Genomic DNA, 16,203 nt, shown 5'->3' with positions numbered 1-16,203 from the left:
GCAGGACAGTTGATGTCTTCCTGTGTCCCGCAGGATGGTGCTAAGAAGATCACTGCTGCACGGTAACTTCCTGGCGCTCTGACATGTTCGGGGCAGGCACTGCAGCCTGCCCTTGCATAGGGTGGTTTTCTGAGAGCACAGAGGGATGGCACAGTCTGGTCTTAGTGTTTGCATTTGGGAGTCTCCCTTTTAATTTTATCCTCATCCTTTTGTTTGTTTGCTTGTTGTGAGGAAGATTGGCCCTGAGCTAACATCTGTGGCCAGTCTTCCTCTTTTTGCTGAGGAAGATTGTTGCTGAGCAAACAACTTTGCCAATCTTCCTCTATTCTGTATGTGGGATGCCACCACAGCATGGCTTGATGAGCGGTGTGTAGGTCTGCTCCCAGGATCTGAACCCACAAACCCTGACCTGCTGAAGTGGAGCGTGTGAACTTAGCCGCTTTGTCACCAGCCTGGCCTCTATCCTCACCCTTTTTAAGAAAAGAAAATTGATCATTTTCTTCTCTGGGATCAAACTTTGTTACAAACAGAAAGCAGTGTTTTATAAATATTGAGGAAGCACAAAGGTCTGGACTTTCCATTGTCACCCTCAATCTTCCTCCAGCCCCCCCACCTCCAAAGGCAGCCTTAGGACTGCACGTTTTCTGTTTGCCTTTTTGTTATGATCCGCTAACAATAAGAACATTTTAAAATTTATGTAAATTTAATGAATGGCCAGTGAGAAGAGAGACTAGTTTTATAACAAGATTAATACCTTGGCTCAAGGACCAGAGCATTTTAGTAAAATCAAAATTTGTATAGTTATCCTAGCCATGCTTTCAACCTCTGGCTTCCTTATAAAAATATCTAAATAAAATATTGGTAGCTGTCTCTGACCATCATTTGCATCTTTGTATTGTGGCCTGACCTGGAACCCACTCAGGGTCGTGAAGTCTGGGCCAGGGTCTCCCAGTTTCCATCACATCAGCTTGTGCAACGGTAGAATCCAGGATGGTGCACCAATGCTGCCTGTTTCCATGGTCTGGATGTTTCTGGAAAAAAATACAGGGAGAAATATCCTCCACAGTCGTGTTTTAAATAAACTCATACATAATCTCTACCTTTTCCCCCTTTTGAGTATAGTAGTCTTGGTGTATTCATTTTTTCTTTTCTTCTTTTGGCAGAGGGGCCTGTTGGAGTTGAAGCTATGGAGCGAATATTCTGAATGGTTCTGATTTTAAACAGGAGGAGCCTCATTTTTTAGTCTGATTTATAATGTGATAGAAAGCTGCTGGCCAGCTGACAATAATCTTAATTTATGATCTATTTAACCTTTTTATCTCCCAGCCACAACTCACATCCCCTTTCCAGACCTGAATCTCTGTGCCCGCGTGTTTCAGAGGCAGACATGCAGCGTCATGGTTCTGAATCTCAGAGGCTGAGGGGAGGCTTTTCACTGAGAATGTGAATGCCCAGCTGCCGGCCTTCCCTGGCCAGCACAGCACGCCGTCAGCAGTGAGGGCACCGTAAAGGCCCTGCAGGTGAGCCTGGTCCTCCCCGGTCTCATCTCCCTATTTCTCGACTGCCAGGTCTGTAGTGTCAGGATAGACCCTCCGTGTACAGACCTGTCAGTGGAATGGGGTTTTCTTGACTTTTTATTTTGAATAATTTTAGACTTGCAGAAAAGTCGCACAAGTAGCATAGAAGGTTTCTGTTCACCATCTGCCTAGTTTCACCTGCTGTACCTGCTTACTGTCTTACGTCACCCTTGTCTATAGCCTTGTACAGCTACCACGACCAGGGAGTTAATGCACAAGGCATCAGTATGTTAATTAGTATTAATTAGTATTGTGTAATACTACAGACCTTGTTTGAATTTCAGCAGTTTTCCCACTAAAGTCCTTTTTCTGTCCTGCCATCCAGTCCAAGGCCCCATATGGCATTTAGTCATTGCATCTCCTTCGTCTCTAGTTTGTGACAGGCCCTCTTTCCTGCTTTTTGTGGCCTGGACACTTTCGAAGAGCATTGGTCACTTATTTAGTAGAACGTCTCTCGTTTGGGTTTGTGATGTTGACTCGTGATTAGGTTGAGGGTCGTGGTTCCCTGAGAAGAGCACAGAAGTGACGTTGCCTCTCAAGGCACCACATCATGAGGCGTGTGATGTTCAGATGTCACGTACTGGTGATGCTCACCGTGGTCACTCGGTTAGGGTGGAATCTATCATGTTTCTCCAATTATAAAGTCACTATGTTCTCCTTTATAATTAATACAAATCTTGGGGTAGGTCTTTTGAGACCCTGCAGATATCTTGGTCCTCTGCATGCTTTCACCCACGAATTTCAGCATTTGTTGCTGTATTTTGCCTGCAACAATTATTACTGTGTCGTTTGCCTAATGTTTTATATTTCCTTCCTTCTTTCTTCATTTACTAGATGGAATTCTTCTGTGTGGAAGAGCTGCTCTTTCTCTGTCAGTTATTTGTTTATTCAGTGAATTATTTATATTAGTATGGACTCATGCATATTTATTTTATATTATGGGTTGTAGTCCCATATTGTCATTACTTATGTTGTTACTCAAATAGTTTCAACTTTGGCTCTTAGGAGCTCCTTGAGGTTGGCTCCTGTGTCTTTTTGACATGCCCATCTTTTTTCTAGCACTTTCTTACTTTCTGGCACCACAGTGTAATCCAAGCTTATCTTGTGTTTTCTCTGCCCCAGTCTGGATTCAGTCACTTCTCCAGGGAGCCCGAGTTCCTTTTCCTGGAAAATGATATTTAGAAGCCAAGATCTGGCTACAGGTGTGCTCATTGCTGCTGAGGTGCTGTGCTTGTGGCCCCTCCCAGTGGACAGAGCTAGGAGATCCATGTAGGTACACCGACCCATGCATGCACATCATGATGCATCTTGTATTTATTTCTGTATCTGTCATTTGCATGCATATTAAAAACTATGAGTTTGTCCTGATACCTCCTGTCCGACTCTAACACAACAGGTTTCATTCTCGCCTTCCCCTTTCCTTATCTGTACCTCCCTTCTCCGGCAGTGAGAAACCTGGCTCTTGTGATCTGCAGTACACTTGCTTAAGTAATGGGGTCTTGTGAACAAACAGACCCTGGTAAACCTGCGTCATTGTGTTGCGGTCACTAGCGTGGATGGGCCTCATACTCGAAATCCTGTTTGTGAAGGAGAGTATTTCATATGCTTGCTTGGCATAAAGGTAGTCTTCAGAATTCTTTTAACTGCTCATGTAAACATGGTTAGGAACCATGAGTTGACATTTCTACTGGAATAGACAGAAAATGAAATAATTTTGTTTTAAAATATGATGGCATGTTTCCAAATAGGTGAAGCAGCTAATTAGCTTATTTCTCAAATATCCACATGGTGCATGTTGAGAAGAAATAAAAGAAACAGTGAGGGTTCTCTAATATTATTTATTTATTTATTTATTTGGTGAGGAAGATTGGTCCCGAGTTAACATCCATTACCAGTCTTCCTCTTTTTGCTTGAGGAAGACTGTCCCTGAGCTAACATCTGTGCCAGTCTTCGTCTGTTTTGTATGTGGGATGCCGTCACACCATGGCTTGATGAGTGGTGTGTAGGTCTGTGCCCAGGATCCGAACCCTCAAACCCTGGGCTGCTTAAGCTGAGTGTGTGAACTTAACCATAGGCCACTGGGCCGGCCCACCTCTAATGTTATTTTATGTGAAGGATAATAATTTCCTTTCATAGCATTCTCTACTAATTTAGGGTTTTTTTGTTGTTGTTAACCCATTTTATTTTAATTCCCATTTTTTGTTGAGTTGGTACTTTTTTTTACTACATGTGATTCATTGTGATTCTTTTTCCTCTTTTTTGTAAACAGAGATATTGAAAATTCATTAGATGAACATGAAAACCTTTAAAAGGTCTAATTGTACTTTAATATATCAGGGGCCATACAGTATTCATGCTTAGAGGTGTGACAGAAGTTTTCAAGTATTATGTGTCTTTGTGGATACTGTGTTATGTAGGACCTTATACCTGACACATATTTCATGAAGTTTTTTTTTTTACTGGAATTGGGTTTGTTGGTGGCAAAGGACTATAAAACTTAGCTGACAGAAATACAAACTTATTGTTGTCAGTTTTCATCAGATGAAGATTGAAAATTGTTGGACATCCTTTTGAAATGTCTAGCTCTTATTCCAGGGAGAGTGGAAGCATTTAAACCCCTGTGCGTGATGCCCCGTGCTCCCTCCTGCTGTGGCAGTCAGGCTAGCGTGTCATGTCCTGGAGAGGCCACCAGATTGAAGCGGCCTATTTGGTTATAAGTCCCACATGGTGGCTCCTATCTGGAGATTAACCCAGATCCACAGTGGAATTTGGTGGCATTTGTCACCGCAGGATAACTGAGCTGTTCTGACTGATGCAGTGTGGAATGCGTGTGTCTGGGAGAGAGTTGTGGGTCTGGTTTTGAAGTATGTGAGATTTGACCTTGAGTACCCACCTGCCACTATGTGCTGTGCCGTTGGGCAAGTTACTTAACCCCTCAATCTGTTTTCTTATCTATAAGTAATTTGCTCTACCTTAGGGTTGCTGGGAGGAGTAAATGAGATAACGTATGTGAAGCACCTGGCCCAGTGTCAGACGTATGCAGCTAATAAATTTCATTCCTACCCAGCTATACCTTTTGATAGTCTGTTGACATGAGGTTGCCTACAAAGGTGCAGAAGGCTGCTTTTTCTGGGGTATTTGCTTTTTGACGTAAAAGGTAATAACTGATCACATGGTTATTTTATTTTGCTTTATAAAAATGAGTTAAAATAGGGTATGATAGTATATGCCAGAGATGCATGGTGTGATGTGGTAGTTGTCTTTCCCTAAAGAAGGCTGCAGCTGAGGTCCAAGGCGATTTTCCCCCGTGTAAAGATGTGTGACTGGGGACCGGGCCAGATGCCTTCCTAATGGCCTGTGTAACTTCAGTGCGCCCTGTCACTTGTAATTAACTTAGGGAAAACCAATGTGTGAACTTAAAGATGTCTCCCTTTATTCTTGTCTTTAAAATCAAGTTACATTCTTTTTTTCTTAAGCAATAAACTTTTGGAGGAAATGAGGAGCAGAGAACGGCTGTAGACACTCAGTAATACGCTGACTGTGGGTATCCAGTATTACCCACGCAGACCTTACAGAGACAGTGATTTTAAAAGCAGCCGTACCCAAACAGAACATAAAAATGCATGTAGGCTAGAAATGCACTTTTTCTTTTTATGACTCTACTCCATATTTCATTTATATTTAAAACTGAGTTGACGAATATGAATACAGATATTTAGAGTTATTGTAAAGTCATATTTGTTTATGTGCATAGGCCATATCTTACAGTTTAACGGGAGCACAGTTAATGGTTTTGCCCACACTGCTTGGAATCTTTTTTTTTATTATCCTCTAGCTTCTATTCTTCAGGTGTGTAGCTATTTTAGTATTATGAAGGATGATGGATGATGCTGGAAAGTTTCTTTGGAAGCACTTCTGATATTGTGCAATGCACTTGGGGGTCAGCTACACTTGACTGATGCATGATTTATCCCGTGTCCCTGCCACTTCCCGAGATGAAGCTGCTGTTTTATCAAAAATGCCAGCAACTGTGATTTAGAATTTATAAACCTCCGTTTTCAAATAATTGTTCTGATTACTTTCTGCCGTGGCAATAAAATGATAAAGGTAATTGCACACAAATGTGAGATAGCACCAAAATACAATAAAATTAACCTGAATTAGCTTGACTTGTCGATGAGAAGTATTTATGAAATGTAGTGTTGCAATAAGGGAGGGTGATATTATAGCTGGAAGGTGAGTTATTGCCTTAATGTAATACTCCCTGAAATTTAAAAAAGAGACTGTTTCTGTTGAGGGTGATTGTGCTTTTGAAATTAAGTTGAAGTGATTCTTATAATTGGCAACAATAATGCGTTTGGAAGGTAATATCTTTTATTGTGTTATGCCTACTTGCATTACCTTTTATTTAGCGATTCTGGCTTCAACTCTTCTAATACTCAGATGGAAGCTGACTTGGAATTCTGTCGGATCCAGGGGGCTTGAATGTTTTACTCTCTTTTCAGCATTGCCCCTTGTCTGAATGTTACAGGCTTTAAAAAAATATTTGATTAAATCATTTAGATATCAAAAGTTGAATGTTAGTTAATTGTTTTAAAAAAGTGTAAGGAAGATTCTCATCAATGTGTTTTGTTTCCCTGTCTTTGCCTATGTACTGGGAATTTCTCATTGGACCTAATAGTTTTCAGCAGTATCATAGCCAGTGCCCCCTTGTAAATAAATCGTTTATAACCTTCCTTTCACAATCCTGAAAATGAAATTCATGGATAATATCTAGCTACATATACTATTTAAAAAAACTTTAAGATATAAACAAAAGGGCGGTCATTTATCGTAAAATTGTGTATTCAGACAGAAATGCTTGGGCAGGGCTGTGCTAGAACGCATGATGAAGTAAGTGGGTGTGTGCCCCTGGAGCGCAACAGCTGCACAGACTCAGTTTTGTCGAATGGCGATTCATGATCTGGTCAGTGTGGACATTAGCGTTGCGATTTTTTCCAATACGGTGGACAACTTTTTGTAAAGTTCCAAAGAAAATGGAGTCCATCTTTCCCTTGAGTTGCAGGCTAGGTGCATTCCTGGAAAAGCCTGTGTATATTAAAACTGCCCCCAAAATTCTGCATGGTTACATGCTAAATGGAGTTATGCTCTAGGTTCAGATTGACTTTAGACCTGAATGTATTGCAGGGTGCAGGTGACTCTCTGTTGTCCAGGGTGGTCCCACATATTCCAGAACATTCTACCTTCCTGATTCCTGCCCTCTACATGTTAATAGCTCCTGCAGTCATTGTGACAGACAAAAATGCCTCCGAATTGCCAATACCCCACTGTTAAGAATGAATGGAGAGGACTCTAATTAGGGTGAGTGTCAGACCCCAGCCAGGTTGTGATTAGATTGGAAACTTCCCAAGCACCCTCCTGATGAGGGGCCTGTGCCATCACTGGCCACCAGGGGCAGCCTGATACTGAAGTTTCCAGTTTTCCAGATGGGTGGGAGGGAAGTGGCCCTGAAGTCCAGCTACCCCGTATGTGGTGACTGGTTGCACCCTGGCACCCTCCACCACCATTTGGACCTCACTATCTCCAGGTCTGTGTGAGTGGGTGGGTGTTTTGTTTTTTTCTGACTTGGTAACAAAGTTTCTAGTACTGGTGATTTGTATGACATATGGCAAAGACCGTGGAAGATGCTTTGGAAACTAAGGCTGACTTTAAAGTGTCACAGGCTCACACTAGCAGTGTGTGTGTGTCCTACTGCTGATTTTGGGAGGATGACACTGGTCTGCTGTTTTCCTAAAGTGAATAAAGAATTGGGAGTGAATATGCCTAGGGAAAATATAATTGGTGGAATTTGCCCAGAAAAATAGAAGCAGTGGGAATTTTTCCAGACACAGTAAGTGGAATTTAGAAAATTCAAGTGAAGTAAGGGGATTAGTGGTAGATAAGCATCTCTTGTAGCATCTTCTGTTTTCTAGTCCATTGATAAGCTGTATACCATTAAATTAGCCTATTGGGCCCCTTGGTTTAGACAGAAATGGAAACAATATAATACAAAAGGGCTTTGCGATTAGCCTGGCATGCATTTATATGTTAAAAGGTAGGCCTACTAAAATATCAAATATCAAGCAGTGTGTTTTAATATCATGTAATACTATATAAAATAAAAATGGAGTATTCTGATTTTTTTTTAACTTTATGACTCCAGGCTGAATTCTAAGGGCTGTATCATGGAGCTCAGTTACATGGTGGCTCTTGGTCTTAACATGGGCATATTCAGGCTGGACTTTTGTTTCTCTGAAAATGGTTGCGTTGCTTTATGTCTGTGCCTGATAAATCTGTGCTCTCAGCTGCTACTGTTTCGGGTTTGCTTGTTTTGCTCATGGTGTCTTATTTCCATGTGTGCCTGGTTCTTTGATTGCACTGGATTTTGCACTGGAAAAACCCTTCCTTACTTGCTCAGAAGAGTAACATGGAAGCTGAGGTGACCGCCCTTGTCCCTCGAGGGCAATGCTGAGTACACGTGGGCCTGGGAGTCACTGGGACGTGGGACAGGAGCTCTGCCGTGCCTCTCTGCCTTGCTTTGACTTGAAATTCTAGCTGTTTTCAGTTTCCCTTCATTAGACCAGTGGTTCTAACTGAGTGTGATTTTGCCCCCAGGGGACATTTGTCACTGAAGACATTTTTGGTTGTCATCCTGAGGAGGTGCTCCTGGCATCCAGTGGGTGGAAGCTAGGGATGCCGGAAAACATCCCACGGCACTTGTGACCTGCCCCCACAACTGTGGTCTGGTGTCGCCTGTCAGTCCTGCCTGGGCAGACACCGTTCGGTGGTGCTGTGGATGACTTGTTGAAAGCGCTGCCGGCTCCCCGTCCAGCCCCTGGGTCTCCCTGCCTGCCGTGTTTCTAGCAGCGGCATCCCCTGCCCTCAGGCAGGGTTCTTTCAGTGCCGTCTTTGACTCCTCCTTCACTTTGCTCATGCCTCGCCCACCCCCACCCCCACCACAGAGTATCCTAGCGCCGTGGTTTTTCTGAGACTCCCGCGCCTCTCCATTCTCTCCTCAGCTGCCGTAGGGCAGGGCAGGTGAGATGACCAATAGCCTGCAGGTTACCTCTGAGCGTCCATGTGGCACTTACTGTCCTGCTCAGCACTCCTCACTGCTCTTGTGACACCCAGGTCCCGAGTCCTCACACTGCTCTCAAGGCCTCGGCCTGCCCAGCTGCATCCTCTCATTCATTGACTTGTCATCTGTCCGTCCAACCATCTACTCACTGTTTGTGGAACTCCATGCCCCGTGTTTCTCTTTTCTCTCTATCTTTGCACACTCCATTTCTTCCACTTCTCAATCAACCTTTCTGAACTCCTCCTCATCCTTCAAAACTCCTCCCATAAAGATTTCCTTGGTCCTTGGTTTGGATGTCTTGCTTCTCATGGACTCTTTTCTGAAGATATTTCTCTGCGTCTTTTTGGGGGCAACACGTATAGTTAAGGGAATGAGTCCTAAAGCCAGACTGAAGCAGGATTCCAGTCTTAGCTCTGCCGCTTGGTAGCTGAATGTCCTAGACCAGGTCACACGAGATCCCCATAAGCCTCAGTTTCCCTGTCTCTAAAGTGGGTTTTTAATACTGCAGTGCTTGTAGGGTTACAGTGGAGACCCAGGCAAGACGGGGCTGTGAGGACCAGGGGAGAGCATGTCTGTCAAGGGGGGACCATGTAGGCCAAGCACTGAAGTGTCCCAAGCTGTCAGTGCAGTCACCTTGACGCCAGCCCACCCCGCGTTGGCTTTGCTGTGCTCCTGTCTCTGTACCTCCCCACCCCGCGTCCTTGGGGACTGCTCCCTGAAGGAGGGAGCACTGTGCTCATTTTTGATCATTGTGCTCTGAGGTATCAATGTCAAACCTTCCTCTGTGACAGCATGTAGACGGAGGATAACGGGGTGAAGGAGGGGTGGTCTGGAGGTGTGGCGGGTTCTGTCTCAAGGAAGCCCAGACAGTTTCCACATGGAGAAAGGCCACCTGGTCAGAGCTTCCCCGTGACCATAGAGCCCGTGCCGAGGCCTGGGTGGAAAATGGCCCTCCTGGAGGAGATGGGGCTCTCAGTCTTGATCTGAGGGGCATACTGCTGAGTTGAGGACGGGGGAAGCCCAGGAATGAGCCTTTCCACTAACTATGAAGCCCTGCACTCAGGCGCTGGGGGAGGGAAGGCCGAGAAGTGTATTTATGATCTGAGCTCTTGGAAGCTCGTTTGCAGAGGCTCCAGTGAATGGGGCAAATGACAGATGGTTTCTGTGCACCTTTTTATCATCCGGCCTCACGCTCTTATTTCTTACGATTGTGTTGTGTTTGCTAGTATTTTGATTGTATTAGTTACGTGTAGGATGGAAAAACCTTTCAGTCCCCCAAAGTAAATATGGATCTGCTTTCAATACATTTTTTCTGTTAAGTTTCAGCAGCCAGGAAACAGCCTAAAGCTGTTCTTTTTATTCTGCCATAGGTTTTAGGCTTTGAATCAAAGATAAAATATTTACTCACCCACTCCGTTCCGGGTGGTATATTATGCCCTTTACAGGGGGTGGCTGGCACCTCTGTTGTCTGACACGTTTGCTCTGGCGAGTCTGCTGTTTCCTTCTCTGAGCAAGTTGGCTCTCTCTCCAGGGAGAGGCCCCCTAACTGTCAGGATCTCGTGGTGGAGCCCAGTAGTGCGCCTCAGCCGGCGTCTGTCCCTGGCCCATTGTCATGGCCCGATTGCCAAAGGGGGTCGGGTTAGATGGTAGTGTGAAGCCCTCTTCCAGGTGATTCTAAGGCCATACCGCCATCAACCCGGCCTCCCCTCACCAACTCCGCCTTTGAGAGGCCCCTGCTGGAGACCTGCGGCCTCATCTGTGATGAGGTGCGTCTAGGAAGCATCATGCACGGTCTGTTTTAGACGGTCTGGAGGGGACAGTTGTGCCGAGAGAGTCCATGCCAGAGGCTCTCAGAGGAAGGGGGAGGGGGTTGTGAGGACTGGGGGCTGGAAGAGAGGCGAGTGCATGCCAGATCATCTTCACGTACAATACAGGGTGTATCGGGAGGTGAGAAGTGCAGGGTTTATGCTGTGGGAGGAGAAGGTCGAGCATGTCTTAGTGAGCGTGTGCTGACCGCTCGGTATAGGGTAGATTTAATTAATTTGGAAAACCGGGCTAAATAGACATCTCAGGCCAGATTGCTCGCCTGATTGAAAGAAGTGAAGGTAGTATTTTCTGTCATGAAGAAGGTTTTGTGGATATTGCTAATTACTTATTTCAGAGAACTAATCAATAAAATGAAATTGAGCGAAATCAAATAATTTGGCCAGTTGTTTCAAGAAAGGAGCTCTGACAGGCTGTGGTTCGTGGAGGCAGTTGTGTCATCTCCACGTGAAGCTAAGAATCCCTGCCGTCGTTTGGCTTCACAAGGGTTCTGTGTGCTTTTTCTTCTTGGGTTGAAATTCTTGCCTTTCTCATAGGAGATATTTATTATTGCTTCCCAAAAGTGTCTGGAATATATATTGCCTTAAGCTGTGGGATGAAGTTTACTCATGACGATTTACTTCTTACTGCGTTCCCACAGTGTGCGAGCTGTTGTTCAGATGGTACACATGGCGGTTCCTGCCCCCCGAGGCCAATGCAAAACTGTGTCTTCTGTGCACATCACAGACCCGGGAACCGCACCTGCCTGCGTGGCCCCCCATCTCTGTGGGCTCTTTCTCTTTTTGTTTGCCTGGCACAGTAATATTTCTTTGTACTCTCATGTTATTTTTGTAGAAAAAGTTGTGTTATACCAAGTAGAAACTACTTTACAGTAATAGTAGTTAGTTATTTTAGTTCCACGTTGTTTAAAATTGATAGAATGACTAAACCTTCAGCTAATATCTACTGTAGGATGATTTAGAGATGGTGTAATTACTGTGTTGTGTTTTCCAGTTTATTCAGAGGTGACTTTAGACAAGTAGTTCTACTCTGCCAGACAATTCTTTTCTCTAACTATTGTCTGTTTAGCTTTTCCTTCGTTATATATGATCCTGGGATATAAAGTTTGCTTGGTTTGTTGAAATCTATATATGTAATATTAAAATTTTTTTTAAAAAATATAACTTTTAAGTATTAAAAAGCTGCTCTTGTCTACCAGCTTTTGATGAAAGGGTGACACTAAATTGCTCCAGAGCCAGCAGTTAAGAGGAAGAAGAGCAGAGGGTCTAGGTACACCCTGGACTGGGCTCCGTTCCCCAGGAGCTGGGCAGAATCCTCAGGCTTAGTGTTGAGAAGGAAGTTGAGGCCCCCTCAGTGCACACGCTGGAAGCAGACTCGCAGAGGCGCCCAGCCGTGCCGAGCTCGCACGTCTCCAGCAGCGGGCCCGAGCCAGCCCCGGCTGCGCCGCCTGGCGTGCTGCATGTGTACATACAAAGGGGAGCCCTCTTCTCCAATCTGGGAAGACCACAGGCCACCCAAAGGACGCCAGCATTGCCAAGTGGGGTCAGCTAAGAAAAGGAAATCTTGATATTGGGCACCACAGAAATGATTCATTGGAGAATCTTTGTTGGATATTTCATAGAGGCTAAAATATAATACACTTGTCAAAAATGTGATTTTGTGGGAAACCACGTATCTTGGGGAAAACACTGGAATTGATGTGTGAGAGTGGGTGAAGTGTTGGCAGAGGTTGCACAAATCCTACATTGCTCTCCCTGCTGCCCCTCTGAGCAGTGTGAGGGGCCTGTCCTGGTGCGGGGTGCGGACAGGGGCACCTCCCCAGTGCCTCTTGTATCTGAGCCCTCTGCCACATGTCGGGGCGGCAGTGGAGATGGGGTGCGGGCCAGGGAGCCGGACCTCACCATCTCGCTGTGCTGCGGCCATCATGGGACTGAGCACACTGCAGAATCACACAATGAGTCCTGGACATGCCCTTTAGAGAGGGATTTTGCTCATGAAAAATATGGTGGGAACCACTTATCTTGGGGAGGACACTGGAATTGATGTGTGAGAATGGGTGAAATATTGAATATATTGGAAATATGGCTGACAGTTCTAAAGCTCTGTCATAAATCTTAGGCTTGCTGGTTATTTCGGTTAGTTTAGTAATTTTATTGATCTGTATCAGATATGTGCCAAGAAAGAATTTTAGGAGGTTTACAGAAATGTACATACTTAGGAAAATGAGAACTACATAAGAAATAGATGAGGGACTTAGGTGCAGGAAGTAAATGAAGCTGGTGTTCCACATAGGGGCACACGCTTTCTTTAAAGGGGCTCGAAACAGCCCAGCAGTGCCGCAGAGCTTCTTAGTGGCCACGGGTGTGATGGGGTGCACAGGAACGGCTCCAGGCATCGCTTGGGCTTTGGTTTGAGTGCTCTGTTTAACAGAAGCACATTCCCCTGGCTGTCAGGTCTTTAGAGTGAGACGGAGACCTTCTCAGGGATGCCTGGGGAACAGCCGGGGGCTTAGTATATACAAAGGGCAGCAGATCTCCAGACAGTTCGTGGAAGGGCTCCGAGCCCGCAGAGAAGGGACTAGACGCAGGTTGTCTGTACAGCTCTAGAGCTGCCCACTCGCTCCTGCCAAGTCAGAATCTGCATTCCTGAGACCCCGTGATTGGCTGCCCGGAGTGAATGAGCTCTCCTGGGGTGCATTCCTCCCCAGCGCTGTCTCTCCTCATTGGGACTGGGTCTGGCTATTGTCTTCCCAGGTCAAGGATTTAAAGCAGTCTTGGTCCTGGGTGTGTGGCTGGCAAGAAAGGGCAGCAAATTCAATTTACTGAGTGTCTGCTCTGCAGATACAGTATGCCAGGACTCAGGGGAGGCAGAGAGAAACAAGGCCTCAATTCTACCCTCACACACCTACAGAATAGGGGCAGCCAGGTGTCGGCAGCGATCCCACATCTTGTTCACTTGAGCTGCCCTTTGCTCAGCCATCGCAATTCCACGAGTTTATGGGCTGCCTGGAGTAGTGCTTCCTTAAGATTTCCTTTACGTCAACTTGGTTCTGATTAAACACCAGTTGTAGACTTGTCCGAAGGAATTCTGGTGGAGGCAAGTGTTTGATATTTGATATGTTCATTTTATTTTTTCTGTTATGTGTTAGTTTAATCCATAATTAATAAACTTTTATCTAAACTAATCTCACCCCAGTGCATATTCAGCCTTGGAGTCAAACAGCCCCATCCCTGTTACTCACCCACCATGGGCGCTGGGAAAGTCACTTCTGTGTCTTTGAGCTTCAGATTTTTTGTTGTCAGAGAAATGAATGTGGCTAATTCGCAGGGTTCTTGTAAGAAGATTAGAGAAGAAATAACCAGAGAGCCTGGCACACACAATGCAGGAATTCTCAGGAAACAACCAGTCCGGTTGTTAGATTGAGTTGTGGGCTAGTAATGTGAAAAAAAAATTGTTGAAGTATAGTCTGTACCACTCAGTGTCCTGAGTGTAAGAAGTGTATTTAATAATTTTTATAATGTTGGTGAGGATGTGGAGAAATTGGAACCCTTGTGTATTGTTGATGGGAATGTAAAATGGGGCAGCTGCTGCAGGAAACAATATGGTGGTTCCTCAAGAAGTTAACTGTAGAATTACCATATGATCCAGCAATTCCCCTGCTAGGCACATACCCAGAAGAATTGAGAAGATGGACTCAAATAGATGTTTGTACACCAGTGTTCATAGCAGCATGATTCGCAATAGTCAAACATTGGAAACAACCCAAACGTCCATCAAGGAATGAATGGATAAACCACAAAACAGGATATATCCACACAGTGGAGTATTATTCAGCCTTAAAAAGGAAAGAAATTCTGGCACATGCTACAACATGGATGAACCTTTTAGACCTTATGCTCAGTGAAATAATCAGACACTAAAGGACAAGAACTGTATGACTCCACTTATAGGCAGTACCGAGAGTAGTCAGATCACAGAGATGAAAGCAGAATGGTGGTTTCCAGGGGCTGGGCGGAGGAGAGGGAGATAATTAGTGTTTAGTGGGGACAGAGTTTCTGTTGAGGATGATAAGTTTTGAGTATAGGTAGATGATCACACAACATTGTCAATGTATTTGATGACACTGAATTGTATACTTAAAAACATAAAATGATAAATAGTATGTGTGTTTTACCACAATAGAAAGACATATATTTGATAACTTTTAAACTTAAGGACTATCTGGGATATTGTACCTAACCCACCTGGTCATTCGTCCAGCATGGCCCCACCCAGGTCTACTGGACCAGCTGCCTAGAAGCCATCCCTGGGCAGGAGGGCCTGAGGAGGAGCACGGTGCCCTCCCTGTGGGTGAGGGAGATATGTCGTAGCCTGGGGTCTCCTGCAGACCCTTGGGCACCACAAAAGCAATTCCAGAAACTCTCCTCGCCTTGGTGTTCAGAATAGGAAAAAAATGAAAAATATAATATCTTGACGTTCTAAAGGGCATTGTAAAACCAGGGAAAGTGACAATCCAGTGTTTTATCAGGATGCTTGTCAATACCTTCATGAGTAAGTTTGTGTGTTTCTGCCTTCGGACAGATGCTTCCAGGTTCCACCTGACTTGCCTTTGTGCCGTCGTTACAGTCAGTATGTTCTCAAGCCTGTGGATAGTCTTGTAGAAATGGAGAAAATGGCAGTATCCTTTTTTAAAAGACTTTAAAAAAAAAAGATAGGCATTTAATGTTAGCTTGCTCACTAATCAGTTAGGTTCTCAGAGTTAAAGGAGTAGTTTATTATCAAAGCTTTTTCATTCTGTGACAGTCTGCATTTTTCTTCTAATTCAAGGTACCTTTGAAATTAACATCACAGATTCATGATATTTTCATCTGTGAATGTTGTTTGAATTCATTCTGCTGTAATTTAGATAAAATGTACCAGCTAAATTTTGCATAACGTTCTCAAAGTTTACATTTTTGTTAGTTTTTGACATATACTATAGAGGTTTTCCTCATGGTAGAAGAACATATGAGAGAGATATGATTACATCAATCAATTATTTGAACAAAGATTGGGTATAGCTTACATATGATTTTGTAATAATCTGTATTTCCAAGGAACAATATTTGCACAATACTTAGTCATTGTGTCATTTGTAGATAAATTGGTTATGAGTTGGTCTTTGTTTTTATTGAAACATAGATTCTCTGTATAAATGTGGATTTTATGTATATCTTCTCCATGTATATAACAAGTGTCTCAAATCAAATAACTTGAACAAAGATGATTTTTCTATATTAAACATTAAATTTTTATTTAAACCACTAAAATTCCTCCTAGTTTAATCCGATGCCTCCATCCTCTTTTGCATACAGTGAGCAGATCCCAGTACCCAGAAATGGCTTCACTGTATCCCTTGCTGTTAACACTCCAGCTGATTCGTGGACTGATTCGTGTTGGGGGCGGCACAGGATTTCCTGAGCCCTGTCAGTTACTGGGGTGCCGTCTGACTCTAACGTGTCCCCAGCAGACTCACATGGCCTGGGGTGTGATCTGCCCCTCTCTGCTGCCCAGCTCCTCAGTGGCCAGGGGACAGGGAGGGGGGCAACCCAGGGCCAAGGGAGTAGAGGAGGTTCAGGGGCGAGCTGACCATCCAGCAGCATGCCCTCCTAGAGGTGCAACATGGCCCTCTTTTCTCAGAGGTCA

At 44.4% G+C, this 16,203-nt stretch overlaps 1 protein-coding gene across 6 annotated transcripts in view; it reads left to right on the top strand.

Moving 5' to 3' along the window:
- Positions 1-16,203, top strand: part of MGMT (O-6-methylguanine-DNA methyltransferase) — a 301,256-nt gene that overhangs the window by 30,046 nt on the left and 255,007 nt on the right. For 2 of the 6 annotated variants that reach the window (XM_070564368.1, XM_070564135.1), the window contains exon 2: positions 1,380-1,520. The exons of the other annotated variants lie outside the window; for them this stretch is intronic. The gene's annotated coding sequence lies outside the window, so the exon portion shown is untranslated. The remainder of the gene's footprint in view (positions 1-1,379; positions 1,521-16,203) is intronic. 6 annotated transcript variants of the gene reach the window in all.

The sequence above is a fragment of the Equus przewalskii genome, chromosome 1 (assembly GCF_037783145.1).
Source record: "Equus przewalskii isolate Varuska chromosome 1, EquPr2, whole genome shotgun sequence".
NCBI lineage: Eukaryota > Metazoa > Chordata > Mammalia > Perissodactyla > Equidae > Equus > Equus przewalskii.
This window is presented reverse-complemented; position numbering and strand designations above follow the sequence as displayed.